The 24801-nt window shown below is 43.1% G+C and overlaps 1 protein-coding gene across 1 annotated transcript in view; it reads right to left on the minus strand.

Annotated features, from left to right (window-relative positions):
* The window catches only part of TANC1 (tetratricopeptide repeat, ankyrin repeat and coiled-coil containing 1), a 239589-nt gene extending 216794 nt beyond the window's left edge, over positions 1 to 22795 (minus strand). Inside the window, exon 1 of the mRNA XM_058694414.1 lies at positions 22688 to 22795. The gene's annotated coding sequence lies outside the window, so the exon portion shown is untranslated. The remainder of the gene's footprint in view (positions 1 to 22687) is intronic.
* Positions 22796 to 24801: the final 2006 nt, after the last annotated feature.

Consider the following 24801-nt stretch of genomic DNA (forward strand, 5'->3'; position numbering starts at 1 on the left):
AATTAAAAGTAAAGAAGAGAAGACTTTGCTGTGTGAAAAACTTTAAGGAGGATTTTTCCAAGACACAGGTGTTGGTCCAAAGAGGAAGAAACAAAATCAGCAGCTGTGTCCTGAAGGTCCACATTGCATCCAGGTAGGAGATGTAAATAAAGAAAAGCAAGTAAAAGGCATGGCTGTGGGTGTCCCCAGGTCAGTCATAATCTCAGACTAACAAATAAAAGGCAGGGACAGTGGTGTTTGCACTAATATGTTCACTACAGGCAGAAGTACAAGAGTGGAGATGGAGAAGTCTGGGAAGCATCCTGAGAAATGTGGGTGCTGGATGAAGCTTTCAAGGGCAGGAAAGATTTAAGTGAGAGGAAGAAGGGAGGTGGAGTGTGAATGGAGACAGGTATTAATAAGTGCACCTATCTGGAAGTTTTCTCATTATCTCATTCTATAAAAACCCAAGGAAGATCCTAAGCAATGGCAGCCATTTGGGGAGCTTCAGTTTCAAGTGTCTGACCCTCTGGCTACCCGCCATCTGGCCAAGTGCTTGGGGGTGGGTGGGGAGGATTACCCAATAGGATCTGGTTAGCCTGTAGCAGATTTGATAACACTCAAGTGGCTGATAACAGGAACCCAGCTCTGGGTTTTCAAAGATTAACATTTTTACATTGGAATTTACACTCCATCCCTACAATTTTTGCTTTTTAAAAGGGAGTAAGACAAATAAACACTGGTAACCAGCCATTACACTGGAAAGCTCAATGGCAATAATGACCGAATTTCAGCTTGTCATAATTCTTCAGTGCACCACACTGTGCCCACCACCTAGCCACCTCTAGGGCCGGATCACACACGGCGTAAACACAGGGAGAGAATCTTCATCTCAACTTTAAGAGCTCAGGAGGAACTAGTATGTGCCGGACGTCTAACTGGACAAGGCAGCAGATGTTTCACACATTGTCCCTCAGTCTTCACAACCAGTGAGGCAAGGATTAGTCTTGGAAATTGACACTCGGTGTGGAAATGGCAGAATAAATTCACACTCAGCTCTGTCCAGCTCCAAGCCTGTCATCTTTCCACTTAGACTGGTGTCAGGTGTTTCAACAAACTCAAAAGCAGACTTAAACACACCTTTAGTAGCACTCTTTAAAAAAAAAGAAAAGAAAAAAAAAAAGTTTTCCAATCCATTTTTCCCTCAAAACAATAGTTCTTTTACAATATAATTCATATACAATGCAAAACATTCAATTTTAAAATCTAAAGCATATTCTCAAACCCCAATAAAGCTAACCAGTTATGATTTAGCAAAATAATATTTTACAAAGTCCACAAATAAGTTAACTTGATTACAAGTTTTTTAAATGATTGCAAACCTAAAATATTAAAAAGTCAACATTTTTCAATATGAAGGTCTCAAATTGAGCCATGAACATCAGCACTGATGTTTTCTTCCTTCTCAGTAAGAACTAAGGTAGTTTTGGGGCGCCTGGGTGGCTCAGTCGGTTAAGCGTCCGACTTCAGCTCAGGTCACGATCTCACAGTCCATGAGTTCGAGCCCTGCGTCGGGCTCTGGGCTGATGGCTCAGAGCCTGGAGCCTGCTTCCGATTCTGTGTCTCCCTCTCTCTCTGTCCCTCCCCCGTTCATGCTCTCTCTCTGTCTCAAAAATAAATAAACGTTAAAAAAAAAAAATTAAAAAAAAAAAAAAAAGAACTAAGGTAGTTTGTGTTCTAAAATATATTACCCAATTCCTCTCTTTACCCTTTCTTCTCCCCTTCCACTCACTCTCCCCTCCCCACAAAAAGAGATCCTGCTCCTACAGTTAACTGCAAAACAACCAATCTATTCTGTGATCCATAAACCACAAAATAGGGACTCCTGAGTGGCTCAGTCAGTTAAGTATTTGACTCTTGATTTCGATTCAGGTCATGATCTCATGGCAGTGGGGTGAAGTCCCATGGCTGGCTCTGCGCTGGGCATGGAGCCTGCTTGGGATTCTCTTTCTCTCTGCCCTCCCCACCACCACCAGTAAATAAAAAATAAAAAAAAATAGGAGTGCCTGGGTGGCTCAGTCGGTTGAGCGTCTGACTTCAGCTCAGGTTATGATCTCATGGTCCATGAGTTCGAGCCCCGCGTCGGGCTCTGTGCTGACAGCTCAGAGCCTGGAGCCTGCTTCTGCTTCTGTGTCTCCCTCTCTCTCTGCCCCTAACCCATTCACATTCTGTCTCTGTCTCTCTCAAAAATAAATAAACATTGGGGCGCCTGGGTGGCTCAGTCGGTTGGACGGCCGACTTTGGCTCGGGTCATGATCCCGTGGTCCGTGAGTTCGAGCCCCACGTCGGGTTCTGTGCTGACTGCTCAGAGCCTGGAGCCTGTTTCGGATTCTGTGTCTCCCTCTCTCTCTGACCCTCCCCCATTCATGCTCTGTCTCTCTCTGTCTCAAAAATAAATAAACGTTAAAAAAAATTTTTTTTTAATAAATAAATAAATAAACATTAAAAAAAATTTTTTTTAATAAAAAAATATAAACCTGAAATAAACAAGGCTAGGACCCACTGATAGTTTAATCTCCAATGTCCTGAGACAGAAACCTCCCTAGAAAGTTTAAACGAGGTATGTCAAGTACACTAGAGTTCCTTTGTCCAAATCACCTGAAAAATTTTTCATAGTAAAATGATTTAATTTCTTAAGCACTCTTTAAATGATCAAGAGTGATAGTGTCAAACACACACTATAGACGTTTGGAATATCACTGCCAAACCATAGCACATTAATTCACACAGGAGACAGCAAATCCTATTTGTTATGGAGTAAAGTACAATTCAGGACAAAAAACAGTGTCTTCTCTTTAGACAAACCAAAGGAGAACTTTAGTAACTAACTTTCTAAAAGTTTAAGAAAAAAGTTTAAGGGTTCAAATTTGGAGATGGAGAAAAGGGCAATGCCTGTGTTTTTTATTTTTTTTAAGAGCAGAGGAAAATGCTTTAATTTTTTTAATATGGTTTATTAAAGTAATACATAAATGAGGAAAAATAGTATAAAAGTATTTTTTAAATAGGGAAAACTGTTCAATCTTACCACCCAAAGTTCTTTAAGACTTTTCTACGTACACAAACCTATTAAAGGAGCCTACAACCTCCACATAGAGCCTTAAGTGTGTCAAACAGTTACATAATGCATACTTTGAAGAAAAAAAACATAAATGCAATTACAGCATGCATACTATGCTGTAACCTGTTTTTCAACGTCACAGTAAATAGAAGACCCCTTTCCACATCACCCCACTCAGTTCTCTCTCACCCTGTACAAAGCTGCTTATTATTCCATTGTATGGGTAACCAAGTTTTTCACCAAGCACCTTTTCAGGTAAATATTTGGTTTCCCCACTTTTTTGCTATTAACCAATATTGTAATGAATATCCATGTAATGAAACTGTATTTATACAATTATTTTCTTCATTCTAATTTCTAGAACTAGATTTTCTGGGTCAAAGAGCTGGCATGTTTTAAATTAGCACATTGAAAGGCTGCCCTCCAGAAGAGTTGTCCCCATTTATTCTCCCAACACTGTATGAGAGTATTCATTTCCCCATCACTCTTACCAACACCTCAAACCATAAGGGAAAAAAAGTTATATTCGCACTGAATAAGCCCCTACCATGTGCTGGGCACCATCTTAAAAGCTTTACGTGTATTCTGATAGCCCTATGGAGGTAGGTGCCCACACTCTTTATACCTGCCTCCCTAATGGGAAACTAATGCCCACAGATGTTAAGCAACTTGCCCAAGGTCATACCACTTGTCAAACAGGCTGCTGGGGCTTGAACCCAGTTCACCCATTGCCAAAACACACACCAGAGCAATTAAATATCTCAAAAAGATCAAAATCCTCCTCACTCATTCTAAATGGAACCCAGTCATCTCTTTCCCCAGCAAAACCTACTGAAAACTCTGACTTCAAGAAAAGTGGAAGGCAGCTGAGATCAGGAGAACCGAATTCAAGACTGAATTCAGCCACTTTACAGGTTGCTGCTGCGTGAGTCTGGGAAGACTGCTTAACCTGAATCTCTTTCTTTGGCTGAAAGCTGCACATATCTACCATTTCTACCTTCACCGCTGTTGTAAAGCCCAAAAGGAACATTCATCCTTTCATAACTACTGCTGAGACCTCTCCCTGGGCAAAGGGACCATCCTACCTCTGAGGGTCTAGGAAGAGACGAACATCAACTCAGAAAACCAACACACCTACGCTAGAGAGCACTCAAGCAGGAGTGAGTCACCGGGGTCACAGGGAAAGGAACCACAGCGTTCCACAAAAAAGAGCAGCTATTCAAAAAGATAAGAAAAACACAGCACCCAGGAAAATACATGAAATCGTACAAACAGAAAATCCTCTAAGTAAATGCACATTTTATTTAGTCGTATTTTTTACAAAGGCATATACAAAGAATAGAAGGGAATCAAATGCTGGACACTGCATCAAGCAAACAGTATTTATTCTTTTCTTTCCTCTTCCAAACTTTAGCATTATTTAACATTTATAATCCTTAAAACATTTTAATTGCTGTGAGAACAGATGAAAGTGATTAATTCTGACTGAAATAATGTATGTAAAAGTGGGAAACTCTAAAACGCCCCATGAATGGTATTATTGTCAGAGCATGAAATAATCTAGCATTCTGCATAATAGCATTACAGTGCGGTAGCCCAAGTTATTTTTACACTGCCGCTTGGTTTCCGGCTCACCTGATAATGTACATTAGTCATTTCTTTACAGTATTTTTCTTTTTTAAAGAAATGCATGCATGTGGGAAAATGGCCCAACGGTACAAAAGGGTCTGTAGTAAAATGTAAGACTGTCCTCTATTCCAGACCCCCGCATCCCTCCCAAAGGCAATCACCACTTCTATATACTGATATGTACTTCCAAAGATACTCAATGCATACATACCTTTTGCATTTAACAATATTCTTGGAAGTTTTTCCTTAAGAGCACATATAAACTGACCTCATTCGTTTAACATCTGCAGATCACTCTCTTATGTGGATACACCATCATCTATTTAACTCAGACTATGCACTATAAAAATGCCTGACTGGGGCGACTGGGTGGCTCAGTCAGTTAAGCATCCAACTCTTGATCTCAGTTCAGGTCTTGATCTCAGGGTTACTGAGTTTGAGTTCAAGCCCCGTGCTGGTCTGCACTCAGCAAGAAGCCTACTTAAAAAAAAAAAGAAAAGAAAGAAAAGAAAAATGCCTGACAATGTTATTAAACACTATTAACGTAATTCTTTCTCCTTATATTTTGATTTTTCATCCTAGCAAATTTCACATCTTCTAAGTTTTTCAGCAAGGCCCATCAGGCCCACCAGTACCTTCCCAGACACAGGTTCTCTGGGCTCCTTCCCCAGTATTTCCTGCTTCCAGCCAAACCCAGGCTGCACACAGTTCTCCCAAATGCTCCATGCATTGCTCATGCTGTTGCCTTAGCTGCCACCCATTGCACCTTCTTTTGCTTGGTTAACTCTTATTTAATCCCTTCAAGAGAGGCTTAGGTATAACCTTCCAAAAAAAAAGGCTCTCCCACCCCTCTGGGCACCTTTTCTTGGCCTCCACCACAGCCCAGGGCTTGCACTTAACCTCCTCGTGATGAATCTGTATGTGTCAGCCCTGGCCACTAGCTTTTAAATTTCTCCAGGAAAGAAACCATTTTATTAATCCTTGTGCCTGCCAGAGTTTAACATAATATCTGGCACATTAAATATATTTAATACTGTTGATTCAAGCTAGAATGAATAAGGAAGCTCCTTAAAACCTGTTAGGTGCCAAGCCCTACTTTAAATGTACTGCACAAACATTATTTCTCCTTGAACACAATGATACCCAGTTTACAGATGAAGAAACCAAGGCCCTGAAGTTAAACTTGTCCAAAGGCAATAAGAGAGGGCTGAAATTTGAAGCCAAGTCTATTTTATTCCAGAGTCATTGATCTTTCCATTATGCTGTCGGCCACAAGATCTGATGCTGAAAGTTCAGTGAGGAGGTAGAATATGCAGTCCCGAAGGGCAGGACATCTTCATAACTGTTGTGGGTAATCCAAGGGCACTACAGTCCCCCCAAAGAAGCCAGCCAAATGGCACTAAACGGCAGAAAACAAAAAGGAAGTTATGAACAAGCAAATCTTGTCTATAGCATCCACAAATGTGCACGTAGCACACCCCAGCAGTCTTTCGGGAGCCATTCAAAATAAAGAAGACAAGCCGACTTAAGCAGCCGCGATATCCCTGCTTAATCCCACCAGCTCGCTCTCCCAGTGAGCACTGTCTGTCATAGTACATGTTTTTCTTCCCACCCCCAACTCCACAGCATCCACAGTCCTCATACCACTTGCTAAAACTGATCTTTGGGCCTGCACCTGTAAAGGATTGAAAAGCTCACCAATCCTGCACAGACAGAGCCACCCCTGGAAAGGCCCAGGAGTGGGTGAGGGGCAAGACAGAGGGCAGCACTACAGGAGCAGTTACCAGGGCCCTATAAACCTGCTAGGCAACCTACCGTAAGATATGGACCCTCATCTGCAAGGTGAGCAAAGTAAGAATGCCTGCTCCTTTCCTACGGCCTTTGAGAGTATGAAATCAGACCGTCTAAGAATAACCACTTAGCACAGAGCCTGACACCTATTCCATGAATGAACAAACCAACCAGGGAACAAGCCGACCCCCTCCTGTCCTCCGCACCAGGACAGGGATAAGGAAAAGCGGTGGGGAAGCCCTGTAACTAACACAGGAAGTATAATGGCATTTAGCAAGGTGGGGACACAAGAGGAAGCTGTTCCTCCCTCTCACACATGATAAAAATGAACCTTCAGCAGCAAGCAGTTAATGAACCCAAACCTTACTCATTAGGTGAGACAAAGCAACAAGAATTATCCCAAGGGTAACCATACACCAATACAAAAGGCACACAGGTTGAAAACAAAAACCAAAAAACCCTTTCTCTCCTATTATAAGCCACAACCAAACAAAAATGCCTCCTACCTCTTTAGGAAAGGTAGAATACGGTAGGTAATGTTGTAAAGAAATGCACTGCAATCAGCCCTCAATACACTGCAGAGTGGAAGAATTAGGCGCTTAACATGTGACGAATAAAGCACATTCCCAGGTCTGACTCTCCCTCCCAAGATTAAGGGAGTAAGGCTGGGTTTAGACCTAGGTGTTTTGACCTTATATCTCTCATTTCCCAAACAACCTTCAGAAGTACTCACATTCCAAAGTCACAGAAAACAAGGTCATGGAAGCTGGGTAGCATGCCAGGGTCACACTGAGATAATTCACAGTCAGGTCACACTGAGGTGGGACCCAAACCCAGTCTGTTTGGCTTCAAAGCCTTCACTCACCCCAACACACATGACTCAGGGGATGGGCAATGTGAATTAAAGGGGGTCAAAAGGTACAAACTTCCAGGTATAAAATAAATAAGTCCTCGCGATGTAATGTACAGCATGGTGACTATCGTTCACAATACTGTACTGTATACCTGAAAGTTACCAAGAGAATAGATCTTAGAAGTTCTCATCACAAGGAAAAACTTGTAGCTATATATGGTGATGGATGTTAACTAACTGGACTTATTGTGGTAATGATTCCACAACGTATACAAATATTGAATCATTATGTTGTATACCCAAAACGAATATAATATTGTATATCAACTATATCTCAACAGAAAGAAAAAAGACACAGTGACAGAGAGGAAAGAGGGAGGAGATTAGGCCAGGGTCATGACCAATAACAAAGAAATGGTCTAATGACCAGTTGGTTGACCATGTTTGATAACATTTAAGATCCACCCTCTTAACAATTTTCAAATATGTAATTTTACAGTCACCATGCTGTACATTAGGTCCCCATTCAGTGACTTTCTGATCTGTGACCACCTAGGCCATTCCCAGGCAAACCAAGAGCCCCAGGGCATTATTCCTCACTCTCTACATGGCCAGGTTCCCTCTTCCAACCTCTTTTTCATAAGCAAGGAAAATACTCATTATCTAATTTCCCTAGAAATCTCTTGCCAAAAGTCCACTTAAAAGGCAAGCCAAACCTAATACTGGGGCTTGCTACTTTTGAGCATTAATCCAAAATACTAAATAACTAAAAAATGACCTTGGCAAAATTAAATATGAATGTTAAGTTCCTAAAAACAAGCAATTTTCCAAGGTGTCGGTTCTTACTAGAGAGAAACATCATATTAAGGTGCTATCGAAAGCCCCCCTGAAAGAAATGAAGTTAAAAGACAGCCTAGACCACACACAGCCAAACATTCTCAACAGTATGATGCTCTTGTTACCTGTCTGGCTCAATCCAGGATCCCAGGATCTTACTATAAATGCAGACTGCCAACTCACTCCAGACCAACTGAAACACCAACAGGCAGGGCCTGGAAAGGGCCCTTCAGAAGAAGGGCAATACAACACACTTTAGGACTAGGGTCTATGGGAGGAAGGGCTCATTACCCATCCCCCCTACACAAGTTCTAGTCCAAGCCTACCCGGAGGACTTCAAGGAGTTCCTACAGGGAGGCTGGGAAGGGCTTCAGGAACCAAATCTCCAACTGGCTACTGGGAATTTCCAAATGGGTATCCCAGAGGGGCCCCAAACCCTGTCCATCCCCTCCTCAGAGAGGCCTCTGAGGGGTATCACCGATGGTGCACACCTCGATGCCGGGCCTAGAAACAGCCTTGCCCTCTACCTTTAGTCAGTCGCCAAGCAGCCCTTTCTATTCTGGAAGGAGCTTCCACTCTGCTGCACAAAGCAGCTCCCATGAGCACCCTTCTTTGTGTTCTCATTCCCTCTGTCATAAAAGCACAATGGCACTGGACTGTCCAGCTGAGTTCAAACCTTGGCTGAGCCAGGTTACTCTGAGCCCCTTTCCTTCTCTGCAAAATGAGGGTGAGGACAACAGGATTCTGTGAACAGAGTTCTACGACAATGAAATGAGCTAATGCATCCTAAATGCACAATAAAAGGTGCTGAACTGACATTAGTTCTCTTCCCCCACTAACACAGGCCCCAAACATCATCTCTCACCTGACCTACTTCAAAAGCCTCCTAACAGAGAGCCCTGCCGCCCATCTGTCCCCGATCCAGTCTCTCCTCCATACCACCGCCGCCAGAGCTTTTCTCCAACACACAGCTCTGATTACATCATCTCCCTGCTTTCAAACCTTTGACAGCTATCACTTGCTTTACAGGATCAAGTCCACACTTCTTAGCCTAGCATGCAAGGCCTTTTGCAATCTGGCTCTCTCTCCTCCCTGCCACTGTACCCAAATGCCAAGCACCATCTGTTCTAGTAACAATACTCCAAACATGACTTGTATTTTCACGCCTCCCTGCCTCTGCCGGTCATGCTCCCGTCACGGAGAGCCCCTCACCCCTTCCCAAGTTGGCAAAGTGCAACGCATCCTTCACCCCCTCCCTGAAGTCTTCCTCAGCCACCAGCTCCTCATCTGCTTCCTCCTCCTTCTCCCCCTCCCCTTCCTTCTCTACTCTCCTGCTCCACACCTGCCTTCTAATATTTGTACTATGTATGCACTGGCCTCCTCAGACTGAGGCACAGAGCTGGGCTTCAACCTCAGAAGGGCACAATGGCAGCCCTCAAAAAGTATTTGTTGGAAAAATTATTGCAAGCCTTCCACCAAATGAAAACAGTTTCTGATTTGTCAAACAGTTAACACCTTCATGGTAACTTTTTACTCCTAAAACTCATAAGGATATTATATTCCTTGAGCTAAGATTGCTCTTAATGAAGGAAGCAAAAAAGTGCTGTGTAGATGAATGTCTTTATAAATTCCATCTGCTTAGAGCTCAATCACTATCCCTCTAGAAATGCTATCTCCTCCCTTTTGCCATGATGGGAGAGGGAAATCACATTCTCTGATTCTTCCTGGCTTGACTTTCAGTATGTGGAACTGGACAGCTTAAGGAGTCCCTCTTACTTAAGCAAAACATTTCAGAAACGAAGGGATAAACAAAACTTACTTAATGGTAGGAAAAAAAAGTGTAAGAAGTTCAAGTGCGCTGGACCTGTGTGCCCTTGGGGAATCCGGTTCATTCTCAGAGAACAGGTGTCACCTGGGCAGAGAACAGTGTGAGTACTGGTCTTCCTGGGACCTGCTCTTGCACAAGCCATTAACAAAGTCACATGTCCCAAGACTCAGAAACAGCTGACTGGAAAAGAACACTTCTTGGTTCACCCAAAATGCCAAGGAGTCAAGCCCCATAAATGTCTATTTATGCTGCCTCCAAAATGTGTTCCTTGACTACTTTCCATTTGAAAGTTAAGATATATTAACTGTCTCTTTACGTGAGTCTTTAACAAGGCACAAGCCAGGAAGGAGAATCTCTCCTCCTCCCCACTATGAGGCTCCTGAGGCCCTTCAGGGAGTCAGGGAAGCACTGACCCCTCTCCTCCGCAGGAAGGCTGTTCTCCTGGTTTGGCAACAGCCCTGTTCATAAACACACACAGATGACTTGAGTGTGGTGCTACAGGCTTACTTCATCTGGGTAAAAGAAAGCGTATTATTCTACCCGACACTCAAACAACAGTCTACACAAGTTCGCAGAGCTTCTCATGTTCTCACACACCTTAGTAAATAAATGGATTTTTAAAATACTGATTTTCATTAAAACCAGTTTGTTAGCAACAGCTTCATGCCAATAACAAAATATCATTTTTTCTCTGGTTCCTTCTCCTAGATTACCACCTAAAAATATCCCACTTGTTTGCTGAAAACATTTCATATAAACATCTAATTGTTTTAATACAAACAACGAACCAACTTATAAAGATTATCTTGAAATTGGTGTGTTATCTGGACTTCTATACCAAGTCCCTTAAAATTAGCAATTTAAAAAATACTCAGAATAAGCAAAAACTTCCATTCAATTACTGATCCAGAATGCTGAGCTTAAAAATATGGTTAAGAGGAAAAGAAGGAAGAAGAGGACGTGTTTTCGGCACCTATAAGCCAAGCACAGTGCTAAGCGTGTTATATAGGTTCTCACCTGCATCTTGGAAGGAAGACTATGAAACAGGATTACTACCCCATTTTACAGGCAAAGAGACAGAGGTCAAGTAAACTGTCCAGAATCACACACAAAACCACAGTTCATCTGACTTCAAAGATCATGCTTTTTTCACTATACCCTATTTATTTGTATTTTTAAAAGAGGAGGAGAAAAAAGAGGGTCTATTTTTAGTATACTACTATAGTTGCAAAGTACTGTCCAAGGCACCTCATTTACAACAAGCAAATTTCAATATATACAACAGCATTCCTACCCTCTAAGGGATTAAACACAAGAATGTGCTGGGAACTACCTATGATACCTATCATTCTTCACACAAAGTTACTTTATATATGCCAAACTATTCTTCATTAAGACACACAAAATTTCTGATTTTAATTTTTCCCAGACATACAAGCACTTGGAAGGATATCAAGGGAAAAAACTTAAATATCAAATTAAGTTAGCAAAGTCAGCTACAGTAGGAACTTTTATTTACATGTCTGAGTTTCCAAGACAATGTATGTATAAAATTATTACCCTGAGAGTGTCCTTAGATTTATGGCTGTACCTGAAATTAGCATAAGCATTTATCAGAAAGATATTGTTAAGATTTATCCAACAGAAGTAGAAGTAATGCATATTCTTAATTAATGTGCTTAGAATAAATTTTTATAGAATAGTGTTTTACAATTACAACTCAGATACCTTGTCATTCTGAATAAAATCCAACCATCAAAATGTTTAACACTCAAGCCATTTTAGCCAATAGGCTCATGGTTTATAATCTTAAGATACACTGAAAACTTACATCCATTTAACCAGACCAACTATTCAGAATACCACCACGTTTCCAACCACAACTGGAATAAATTAAATTTGCATCCACTTGTTATACTAATAAAATTAATTTCCAAACAAACTCTAAGCCATTATATATATATGTGTGTGTGTGTGTGTGTGTATGACCTACTTATGAATTGCTAAATTAAAATGCCTGTTCTCAAATCATAGGGAGGAGAAAAGCATAGTTTAGGACCTGTTCTTGCCCAAAATATTTAACCTAAATTTAAACCATGCCTTGAAATTTTACTTTGGTTAACCCCAATCTTCCCACTTATTTGAACATAGAACCTTTTTTTCAGTGCATAACATCTACTAATTTCCTAAGAATTGCATTTTCCTTGGAAACTCCTTTGGGAATTGCTGCTTTATCTAGCTAAATCACTCTGAGGTAAGGCTCTCTTAAGTCACATGCATGTTCTAAGAACCCTGAATAATTAAAAAACTCACAGGGGCGCCTGGGTGGCGCAGTCGGTTAAGCGTCCGACTTCAGCCAGGTCACGATCTCGCGGTCCGTGAGTTCGAGCCCCGCGTCAGGCTCTGGGCCGATGGCTCGGAGCCTGGAGCCTGTTTCCGATTCTGTGTCTCCCTCTCTCTCTGCCCCTCCCCCGTTCATGCTCTGTCTCTCTCTGTCCCAAAAATAAATAAAAAACGTTGAAAAAAAAAAACAAAAACAAAAAAAAAAACTCACATACTCCAATAATAAAATAATAAGAGTAAATAAATAATAAATAATTCACAATTTTATTTGCAACTTAAAAGCCTCTCGCTTTCTCTGTCTTTTGCATCCGTAAATAAGTACATGTGGACTCTTTAAGTTAGCATGTTTTCATTTCTAAATCGAACTCTGATTTTTTTAGTGTTTATTTATTTTTGAGAGGGAGGGAGAGTGAGAGAAAATGTGAGTGGGGGAGGAGCAGAGAGAGGGGGAGACAGAGGATCCAAAGCAGGCTTTACACTGACAGCAGAAAGCCCAATGTAGGGCTCGAATTCACAAACCGTGAGATTATGACCTGAGCCAAAGTCTGATACTTAACCTACTGAGCCACCAAGTTGCCCCTAAATCAAACTCTTTCTACAATACAAAATTGCCACTACGAAATTTCCCTCAAGTGGAGTTAAATTTTACTTATTCAAATCTATTTCCTTTTGAAACCTACAACGGAAGAGATTTCAAATTCATAAGTTGTCAAACCACACCTAGTTTTTTTCACTTTCAAAATGTCCCTGAGATATTTCTTTTTTTCTTTTAAGTTTTTATTATTTATTTTTTTGAGAGTGAGTGAGAGTGCACGGTGGGGGAGGGGCAGAAAGAGAGAGAGAAAGAGAGAGAGGGAGAGGGAGAGGGAGAGGGAGAGGGAGAGGGAGAGAGAGAGAGAGAGAGAGAGAGAGAATCCCAACCAGGCTTCTTGCTGTCAGCACAGAGCCCAACATGGGGCTCGATCTCATAAACCATGAGATCGTGACATGAGCCAAAATCAAGAGTCAGCCACTTAAACAACTGAGCCACCAAGGTGTCCTTGCCCTGAGATATTTCAAAGGCTCCTCAAACCCTCTCCAATGACTCCTCAAAATAAGTTAGTGGTTTCACAGTAACAAAACACAAACCAAACCAAAACCAAACAAAACAAAACCTGAAATCAAAACTCTCTGACAGTCTTTCAGGTAGTTCCTAAGGGCTTCTAACAATTTACCTCAAAGTCCTCCAGATTCCCATCTTTCTGCACCAGACGTGGTCCCATTCTTATCAATGATCTTTTGAGTACTTGAACAACTAGATCCCTAGACAGATTCACCTTACCACAAATTCTATCTACTCCACAGCCAAAAGTTTAAAAGCAAGCTTTCAACTAATATCTGCAGTTCATTTAAGAAAAAAACGTGTCCCATTCCATTTAAGAGCCTCCACACTTAAAAAGTCTTTGGAAGTACACTTAAAAGAAGACAAAAATTGCTAACACAGAAATCTGAGCTAGAAGTCACTGCTATAAGGAAACAATAAAATTTGATGTATCCCTTGCATCTAGGAGGCAATTTACAATGTTCAAAAGCCTTTCATACACATTCTGTCATTTGACCCTCAAAACCCTGGAGAGATGTCTGTTTTCCATCATGATAGCATATATCTAACATGGCTCAACTTGAAAGCCGACAACTTGTCAACCTTCAATTATCCTTACCACAGAGAGAATAACGGCATATGCAATCTGACTCAGCTGAACCACAGAGAGGCCATCACCTCCAGCTTCTCAAAGGGGACACTCAGGCCAAATCCTACCGTGGGAGTTCCCCCATGATTTTGTTTGGTGCTACTTGCAGACAGCTAACTGTCCACAGGCATTTAGGTTGTCACACAACCCATGCTCCAGGCCTTGCCTTTACTCCACAGGAGAGCAGACTCTCCTTTGAACTGACTGCACCTGCCTAGGATTGTCCAGGGAGGTTTCTACAGCATCAGCCCACCAACCTCCCCATTTTTACCCATGTCAGTGTTTCCACATGAAAGAAGAACAATGTTTAACTGTGCACAACACATGAGAGGGCAGACAAAAAACCTCTGGAATAAAAATGTCCTGGGTTTGGACCCTGGATCCTCCTGTCTTGGCCATGTGCATTCCTTACCCTCAGATCCCTTACATGTATATGGAGCACTCAACCTCCTAAGCCTGTTGAGAAGTGGAGGAGAGAGAAGCTCCCCACAGTAACTGGGTTCTCCACCTGCCTCCCTTTTCTCCCCAGAAAGGGAAACAAGCAATTTAAAAAGCTGACTCAGGCAAGACAGGACTCCAACCATCAAGAAGCTATAACCCATAGGCCAAGTAAGCAGGCCAACAACTTAATAATAAAAGGCAAAAAGAAAAAAAACAAAACATTGTAATTGTTCAAGTAATGTGCTGGGGACTAAACAGAAGCAACCATGTAAATGCAGAAGGGGGAGATCAGAAAAATATTAACAAGGAAGCAGTATTTACTTGAGCTAGTTCTCGAAGGACAATGAAAATGTAGTGGGGGGAGGGGGGGAAAACAGCCTCCCCAGAGGCAAAATTTATAGAAAGGATATGACAGTTATGGAATGGGCCCCTAGCTGAAGTGTCATATGCAGAGACACAGAGAAGACAACTGGGTCTGGAAAGGAAAGTTATGAGCCAGATCATGGAGAATCTTGAAAGCTATGAATAAAAAGGGAACAACCATGTCTCTCACCTGACCTTGAATGGGTTATGCCTTCAGCTACAAGTAACAAAGATTACATAACTACAAGTGGCACGAAAACATGGTCTCAAAACTTTTTGGATCATGCAGCCCTAAAAGTAAAAAAAATTTAACCATGTACCCCCAACATGTTATAAGTTGCATGTAATTTATGCATAATTAAAACACTAGACTTATGAATTACAGGTGTATGTAGTATGTACATTATAAAACATCTATTAAAAACTTTTTAAAGGATGAGAATGATTCAAATAGCATTTGCAAGTTTATTTTTATTAATACAAATTCATATACAATTTTTGTACCAATTTACTAATCTGAGTTAAAAGTCATTTCCAGGACGCTTGAGTGGCTCAGTCAGTTAAGCATTGGACTCTTGATTTTGGCTCAGGTCATGATCTCACCATGAGTTCAAGCCCAGCATCAGAGCCTGCTTGGGACTCTTTCTTCTTCCCTCCTTCTCTCTACCTCTGCCCCTTCACCACTCCATCTGCCTCTCTCTCAAAAATATAAATAAGTAAACTTTAAAAGTCATTTCTTAATCTCACAATAAGACATTTTCTTGTTCCTATAGCCTCAGATCATTATCATTAAACTTTCTTTGCAAGAATCTTTTTAAGCCACTTGCCCATTCTGTGGGAGTAGATTTACTTAAAAATAGATAATATAATCCATAAACCCATTTACACAGATAAAGTACATCAAAGGCAAGAATGAGAGTACCACTGGCAATTCCACCAGGTTGTAAAATGCCAACTCATCCCTCATGTAACCTAAGAAACAGGAGACTTTCAGATATGGCAAACAGTGTCAATCCATCTATTAAATATTAGTAAAGCTTTTTCTTTTCTGGATAAAGTTCTAATATTTTCTTCCTTTCCATACGGGATGATCTAGCACACTCTACTTGGAGATAACTGCCTCAAACAATAACAATAATAAAAAATAATGCTCACATAAGAAGTTCTGAGTCACAGTGGTTTTAGGGTTAGTAAATTCAGCAGCTGAAAAAGGTCACTGTGTTCTTAGGCACCATCTATCCTTGAACTCTGTGATCCTCACAGTATCAACCTGTTCTATTTTGCTGACCACCTTTGGTTCCTAATATGGTGGTACCCAAAAGGTGTCACATAAGTATTTATTAACCAGTCACTGGCAACAGGTATATTACTAAAGTTGACTTAAATCAAGATTCACTCCCTCAGGCAAAGGACACACCCAACTTACCTTGAAGTGAATGGCCAATGGAAAATTAATCAAAAGCAAGATTATGATACCAAGTAATGTGGAAATTATTATAGCAGTGGCCCTCATAAAGAATCATGTAACCACCAGGGCATGAGTGAGCCTAGGCCCAGGCGGAAAAACCACCCAGCTGAGCCCAGCTCCAACTTCTGAATCCAAACCAACTAAACAGTAGTTGGTTTAAACCATAGGAAGGAAAGGAGACCAGGATGGGGAGTGCTGTGGTTTAGCCATCCCTGGTATAACAATCTGCATGCAGGATAATGGGGGAAGAAAAAACTATACTGTTTCATTGCCACAGATTTTTTTAAATTCAAACATCTAGTTCAGTGTAAGCAAGCACTCAATAAACATTAATAATTGACGTTACTCACCCCCAAGTAATTTAGAATAAAGCATGGCAAAGAGAGGGGAGTATAATGGGATACATGATAATAATAACCAATTCCCGACTTTTTTGCAGTAATTCACTATCCTGTTACACAAGTGCCTGTATATGCAGCAATTCAAATCTCCACAGAATGTGGAAAAGTCTCAGACTGTGGAGTGTATATCACAGGAGCATTAAAAATGTTCTTACCCTCTGACACATTGGTATGTTGTTATGACCAGCAATACCACTTTTGGAAACATATCCTACATTAAACAGCTAGCTCTTTTTGTTTAGCCGGTTCCCTCCCTCTTCCATTAACAATAACCTCCTTCTTTGTGGGACACTTTGTCTCCCCACAGTCCCATCTTGTGGGTCTAAATGGAGACTGCCGACCGTAACTCTCCTTTGGCTGGCATCAGGCCAATCTGAGTTCTCTCCAGGGTTTTCCCAAATTGGAACTAAGAGCAAAGAGTCAGTTTCTTCATGATGGGAGGTTCTGAAGCTACCAGCAGCCAGGTGCCCCTATGTGGGGCAGTGTGCTGGACCCTATAATTTAATGAGTAAATCAGATCTGAGCCAAAGGGCTCTTAATGCCTAAGAGGTATTTCTTTTCAACACACCTAAACGTCCAAATGGACTGGCTAAATAAATTATGGTAATGTAGGTAATGGATTTACCAAATAGCCATTAAAACAGTGCCAAAGAATTTACTGATATGACAGGGGGGAAAAAAAGCACATTATACAAGTATATACTGTACTCTAAACTGTGCAGATATATGCACCCTTGTATGTCAAATCTTTTTCACATCTCTTCAAAAGCACATGTAATAAAGGACCCTGTTTGCATGAGTAGGTATGCATGAAAAGAATATAACCAAGTGTTTCTTAGAGACTGCCCTACCCCCACCTGGACTTACAGAGGTAATAAGCCACTGTTCATGATAGGTAAGTAACCCTCAGTGTGCTGGGGTGGGGCAGGAAAGGTGGTGAGTCACTGTGGCTCTGGGCTATACAACTGAACATACTGGGTTCACATGTACATACAACTGTGGCCAGAAGATTTTTACTAATGAATTCCTTCACAGTAGTGGCAAATATCTGTACTAAAATCCAGGGACCATGCCATCCTTCTACAACAATCTTTTAGTCCTTGACATTCTTGCCTATGGGACTCTGCAGAATATTCTTCTTGATTACACACACCTGCCAGAGCCCTTAAAGACAACGTCTACTGTAGAAGAGCAAACCCCATCAATACCGCAGCCTAGCCAAACCAGAACCCCTTTCACTCTCCACAAGATAATATTTCCTGATAGCCTTCTTTATCAAAAGTCTTCCCCTATCATTCAAAACCCAGTCTCCTGATAATAAAAAACCAGAAGCTGTTCTTCTGCTTTGCTACTCCTGTCCCCTTCTAGTACACTGATAACAAAGTCTCCCAACTTCACTAGCAAATACGGGTTCATAATGCTCTCTCTGCTCACACACACAGAAATGGCAGCCTTTACAGTCAGGCAATCGATACTTCTTGGTACACACTCTTTTTTGAGGTTTAAACCCCACTGCTTAACTTTCTGAAGAGGCAGTCTTCGGAGAGTAAGTTTAAAAAGCTAAAGATGGACAGGCTGCTCAGACATAAAAGAGCCTATAGCTTAGCACATAATTTTATTTTAGAAACTTTTAAAGAAAATCCATACCAGCTTCCAGATGAGTGTCAAGTTGCACTCAGTGCTCTTAAACAGGCAAGCAAGACACAGCACAAACATTTAGAGTCACGGTGAAAACGGGTCACCTGCATCCTACTACTTACTTACTTCTTTACCATTAAACCAACAGCATAAGGGAAGAATTTATGTAGCACAAAAAGAGCTGCAAAATTAGACTTATCCAGACATCAGTAGAAAGAGCCCAAAAACGATGACACCAAAAAAGGGACATTTATATCCAGGCTATATTATTCCGCTGAGAGATACCAAGATGAAAAGCAAATGATACGTTCATTTCTTATTTTAAAAAAAGACATACAGATTTGAGGATTGACTTCCTTAAGAATGCTGTCTGGGTTACTAGTCTGGATTATAAATCACACTAGACCCTGAAGCCTACTTAATAAAAGAAAAGTTGAAAATAAACAAATGATTAATTTGAGGTATGTGAATTTCTGAAACTCTCTTGGGGAGAAAGTTTTATTACCATTATTACTGGTCTGTTTTTAATCTCTGACATCAAAGCATAGATGTTAACCCTGGAGTTCTGAAACCAGAATAACCTATAAATGAAATACTGTGAGAAACTGCCACATATTAACAATTAGTCTGTTTGTCAAGTTTTGGCCAATTCTCAGGTGTCTCCCTAAACAAAAGGGGTGGAGAGGAGGGGGAGAATCCGAGAACCTAGGTTCAAGTTCAACTCCACCGTTTGTAGATGACATCTAGCAAACTGATCTAACTTGCTCAGCCTCAATTTCCTAACTTGAGAATTAAGGGTTAAAATTATTTAAGTAAAGCCCTTTGTAAATCCCAAAACACTGTGCTAATATTACAGCACAGGTTCCAGAATGCCTATATTTCTCAAACTCTTGGAAAACTTTAGGGCTGAAAGATAATCCCATTTTAGAGATGATAATGATGAGAAAATCAAGACCCAGGAAGGTGTTAGAGCCTTGTACAAAAACACTTTTGTAAACTGGTTGGGAGGAGGTTCTAATTTTCCTCCACTGAAAAACACATTTAAAAGACAATCAAACAGGGGTGCCTGGGTGGCTCAGTCAGTTAAATGTCCAACTCTTGATAGCAGCTCAGTCATGGTCTCCCAGTTCATGAGTTCAAGCCCTGCATCAGGTTCCGACTGACAGTGCGGAGCCTGCTTAGGATTCTCTCTCCTCTCTCTCTGCTCCTCTCTTTCTCAAAATAAATAAGCTTAAATATTTTTTTAACAAAATCTCTCCCCAGCAACACACACACACACACACACACACACACACACACACACACATCCTCTGCTTCATTTTGTCTTTGTAAACTTTACGCCTATAACAAGTTAAACTAAACTTTCCATCAGAAAGATAAAAATAAAGCCATTTCTCTTACTGTGAGGCTCACAGACAACTTTCACCCCAACCTAGACAAAACCTTTACACTTGGGTTAGAAATGGCTAGAAGAAACATTGACATAACATTATAACCTCCAGCTAAGCTGACAGGCATCATTATAATATGGATTATAGGGGCGCCTGGGTGGCTCAGTTGGTTAAGCGTCCGACTTCGGCTCAGGTCATGATCTCGCGGTCGGTGAGTTCGAGCCCCGCGTCAGGCTCTGGGCTGATGGCTCAGAGCCTGGAGCCTGCTTCCGATTCTGTGTCTCCCTCTCTCTCTGACCCTCCCCGTTCATGCTCTATCTCTCTCTGTCTCAAAAATAAATAAACTTAAAAAAAAAAAATTATAATATGGATTATAGTTATACCAGGCCAGAGATACTGGTTTTAATGTTCCCTGGGAGATAAAGAATTAATCAGCAACTCTGAAGGGGCTGTTGCCTAAAAAAGGACAATTTAATGGAGACAATTTCATTGTCTTTAAAATTGTGCCCTCAATCACCCAGTATCAAAAACCCACTATGGCACCAAATAAATTGAGTGTGGTGAAAGAGACAAAATGTTCTTTTTTCTACAGGCTCTTATGGGAAGCAGAAAAGGGCTGACTATGAATCAGTTATGCTTTAGTTCCACGATGGACATAAATTATGATGATTTGGGCGTTCTGGTGGTTAAACCAGGAAAGCAGGAAAAACAGTGCTTCCAAGTCCCAGCAAAAGTTAACTTTGTGGCATCACAGCTGAAAGCCAGGGTCATGAAAAAGTAACCTTACATTTATTTCTGGACTTTCCTGCCCCACTAAAATGGATGACACTATTTCCCATCCCTTATTGTCAAATCACAACATTCCGGAAGCCTGGACCAAGTTCACTTGGCAGGTAACAGGAGCAAGGCTAGGAGGAAGTCCTGAAGGATGTCAGATACCACATTTCCTTTACTGCTGCATACTTTTCATCTCAGTACCACCAGGATATATTTACCATGAGTTCTGACTAACACCCACCAAACATTCTGGCTGACAAACTCTGCAGAAGCTGGCATTGTCTCAGGAAGGTCCCTCCTGAGATCCTTAAGTAGATTAGATGAGTAAAACATTCAGACTACTACTATAATGACCATCTCTCAGTCACTCATAAATTCTCTCATTCCCAGCAATCAAGAAGCAGCTGTTAAAATCCAGAAATCTTCCTAGTAGCAGATCTAAAATACCTCCAAGCTGGCCAGTGGAGCTTCACAACTGCTGCTTCTCCTTCCCCTCCCCCATCCGGGAGTGCCAGCCTGGCAGGAATAAAGATGACCCAGGAAGGAAAAAACAAACAAACAAACAAACAAACAGCCAGAGTAACGGATCTGGTGAAAGCAGAGATGCAGACTCCCCTCATTTTCACTACAGAGAAATACTAACTTTCTGTACCAACTAACCAGGTTTCCCCTTTCCTCTCCCATCCCCACCCCCTCCAAACACATCAACTTCTGTAGTCTGGTGGTCTGGTATTTCCAGAGTTAGTGAACTCAGCAGTCCTAAACCCTTTCTCAAAGATTCTGAACAAGGCACTTCCTTTCCGTGCCAGAGTTCGAGGCCCATCCACGGTTACATTCAGCTTGCCTTTACCTTGCAACCTGCCCAGACGGCGCTGCTCCTAGGGTCAAGTTCAAGATGAAGGTGCCCTTCCACCTCCCCTAGTTGACTCTAGCGGGGACAGCGCGACCGTTACGAGTCACCGGAGGCACAATGATCTAGGGCTGTCAAGAGTGGGCTGGAGGGGAAGACTGTGGCCGAGCCCAGCGTCCTCTCAACTCCTGGCCACGGCGCGGTATTTCTACCCGGGCACCGCCGCATTTCTTCCCCGAGCCTTACACAATAAGTCAAGTAAGTTTTGAGACTGCCGATCCTTAGACCTTTCTGTCTGCAAATACGCCACACAATGCCGAGGGCTTCCTTCCTCGCCAGCCGTTCCGGAAAGCTGCCGCGCCAAAGCGGGGAGCCCCCCAAACTCCCAGCGCTGAGCGCCCGCACCCCCAAAGTCTTCCAGTAAGACGCGAGCCTTGCCGTAAGTCCCCCCAAAAGTGACCACTCTCCACTATCCAAGAACCGGGGGATTCACAATCCTGATACAATCATCGTCTTTTTCAGCTCCCCCTCAATGTCTAATCTTACCCTCCCCCCCCCCCCCCACACACACACAAAAAAGAACGTAGATATGCTAATCGCGGTGTTTTGGAAAGGAAGCAATGGACTTTTAGCCCAGACTGGGGCAATACCACAGCACCCCCCCCCACACACACACACACACACACTCCGCTCTCCGGCTTAAGTTCACCCGGCAACTTCGCGACTCGCGCTCCCCTACACTCCGGGGGGCGCCCTGGACCCCGAGGTGCCAGGCGCGCTTCTCCTCCGCCTCCCCTGCCCCAGGTACCAGGCGCAGCCCAAGCCCTTGCCAAGCCCGCGGGCTACAGAGGAGGCGGGAAAGGGGGCGAGGAGGCGCGCCGGGCGGGGGTGGTCCCGAAACTAGCGTGCTGCCGCGCGTTCCCGCTTGCCCCCGCACCTCAGTCCTGCTGGGGACTACTCGGTCCGGCACGGAGGGGACCGCGAAGGGAAGGCGCCGACTTTCCCGAGCCGGCAGGACCAAGGCCCGGGGCGCCCAACATGTCCAAGCCTATCCCCGGAAAGCTCCCGGGTGTGCCCAGCCAGAGAGGGGGTGGGGAAGAGAGGCTCCAGAAACTTTCCCACATGCTTTTCAACTCTCCCCATCTCCCTCTCCTCCTCCGCGGGACCCTCTTCTCCCCTCAGCACCGCAGCAGCTGGCGGTGCCCGGGACGCATGGAGTCCGGCGGCGGCGCCAGGGCGGCGGGAGTTACCTGCCGGGAAAGTTTCCAGCTCCTCGGCGCGGTTCCCTACCCCAGGGCCGGGCCTCGGGGCGCGGCCAGCTCGGCGGTCCGCGGTTGCCTCTCCTCCGGCTCCCGACGCGGCCAATGCTCCCGCAGCTGCCACAGCGAAGGCTGCGTTCTGGCCCGTCCCCCCGCCTCGCGCGGCCCACACCCGGGCCTCATTGGCAGCGCGAATCCCCGCCCTTGCGCGTGTTCCCGAAGGCACCTTCCTCTCGCGCGCCCGCCCGGGCCGCGCCTCCCGCGCCCCTCCCCGCCCCGGGCTGCGGCGGCTCCCGGGACCCGCTGGGGCGCAGCGCGCGAACTTTCCGCCGGGCGCGGGCGCAGCGCCTTCCGCCCCACCTCTCCGGGTCCGGTCTCCAGCGCCCCGCCAGGGGGCTAGTCTCCTGAGGCTGCGCCTAGGGGCCCTCTGGGACTGGATCAAGATGAGTAGTCGTTTTCAACTTCTTTAAAATCAGTGACAAGGCGTCCCCCTCCTTGCTGCGTTTTGAAAACAGTCGAAGACGACATATGGGAGCAATTAACTAAGTGAAGTTTTGGTGGATGCTTCACGGTGACTTTTGTGGCTTTCTTGAATTCTCTCTGCCTCACTTAATACACACACTCAAACACTCGCTTTTTGGGGCAAGAATGAGCTAGGGAAGATGGAAGGTGTAAAGAGCATATCCCCTGCTGTCTTTTTCTTTCCCAAAAGCGAACTAGGGACGTTCAGGGACTGGTGATTGCCCGGGGGTCTCCAGGGCCCGGTGTCGTCAGCCTCCTCCTACCGCTGCTGCAGCCGCCTCCTACCGCTGCTATATCCAAGGAGGGCCAACATCATGTTTCTGTCGGTGGGAGGAGGGAGGTCGGGAAGGAGGAGAAACAAAGATGTTATTATTGTTTCGGTTGGTAGCAGTAAATTAAATTCCCGAGTTCCCAAAATGTTTTGTTATTTCCCAGCAGAGTGAAAGCCAGGATAGGGCCTACGGATTCTGGGGTCCTGGGTTCAGCCAGCACCCCGCAGGAATCTGAGGCAGTCAATTCAAGCCAGGCGCGCGGGGGGGGAGGGGGGGGCACATCTCAGCCCACTCCACACCCCAAGCCCTTTGGACCAGCCTTGGTCACAGAAAGATCAACTAGGACTGCTGCTGCCTTGTGTGTCCTGCGGAAACTGCACAAGTCACCCCAACTGTGTGTCTGGAGCTGTGAATACAGAAGTTGCTATAAATGGATTTATTGGCAACCCCTAACCTTGCTGTGGCAAACCGGCCTTTAAAGACAACTGTGTTTTAAGCAAGTTCCCCATAAAAATTTCAACCTCATGCAGAGCTTCCCAATATAAAGATACCTCTAGAGATGGGTGTCCATATTTAGAGTTCTTATGAACAGGGACAGGAAGCAAAATGCCAGACAATTTTCCTACATAAATAAAAGACAACTGAAATTGGCTGGATTTTTCACCCTAACTTTCAAAGGCCTGATTATTACTGTCCTGATATTTGAGCAGTAAACATATCAGCAGCCTTGAGGTCTTCCTCAAAGAAATCAGGATCTGAATATTTACAATAAAATGTTAACTTATTAAATCAGAAATTTATTGACTTATTTCTTCACTCTGAAATGTCTCATCGCTGAAAAATACAGTAATATGCTTTATTTAATTTCTCTTGAAATGAAATGCATAAAAGTTACCAATCTTTCAACAACAGATGAAAAGGCAGACAGCCACCTTAGAAATAAGACTGACACAAAAGAAAAAAACTCCATAGTAGTTTAACTAATCTGAAATACTGAGATATAAAAGAAGCAATCCTAGGGAAACACACTGGTACAGTTCCCTGCCTCAGACAATGGGTGAAATGTATAATGGATGAAATTTACAATTTGTATCAGGTTCTTCTGTCTTTGGCTCTTTTAAGCTATATTCTCCAAGTTTTTGATGAAATTGCTTAATTAAATTGGGCTTTAAAGACAATGAAATTTATTTTCCCCCCTCTATCCCCAAAGCTCCCTAAGTAGCAACTAGAAAATCACATAAAGTAAATATGTTAATTATCAGCATCATCTTTAAATTATTTTCAGTTGAAAAATTTTCGTCTCTATAGTTT

This window comes from Neofelis nebulosa, chromosome 2, assembly GCF_028018385.1.
Source record: "Neofelis nebulosa isolate mNeoNeb1 chromosome 2, mNeoNeb1.pri, whole genome shotgun sequence".
Lineage (NCBI taxonomy): Eukaryota > Metazoa > Chordata > Mammalia > Carnivora > Felidae > Neofelis > Neofelis nebulosa.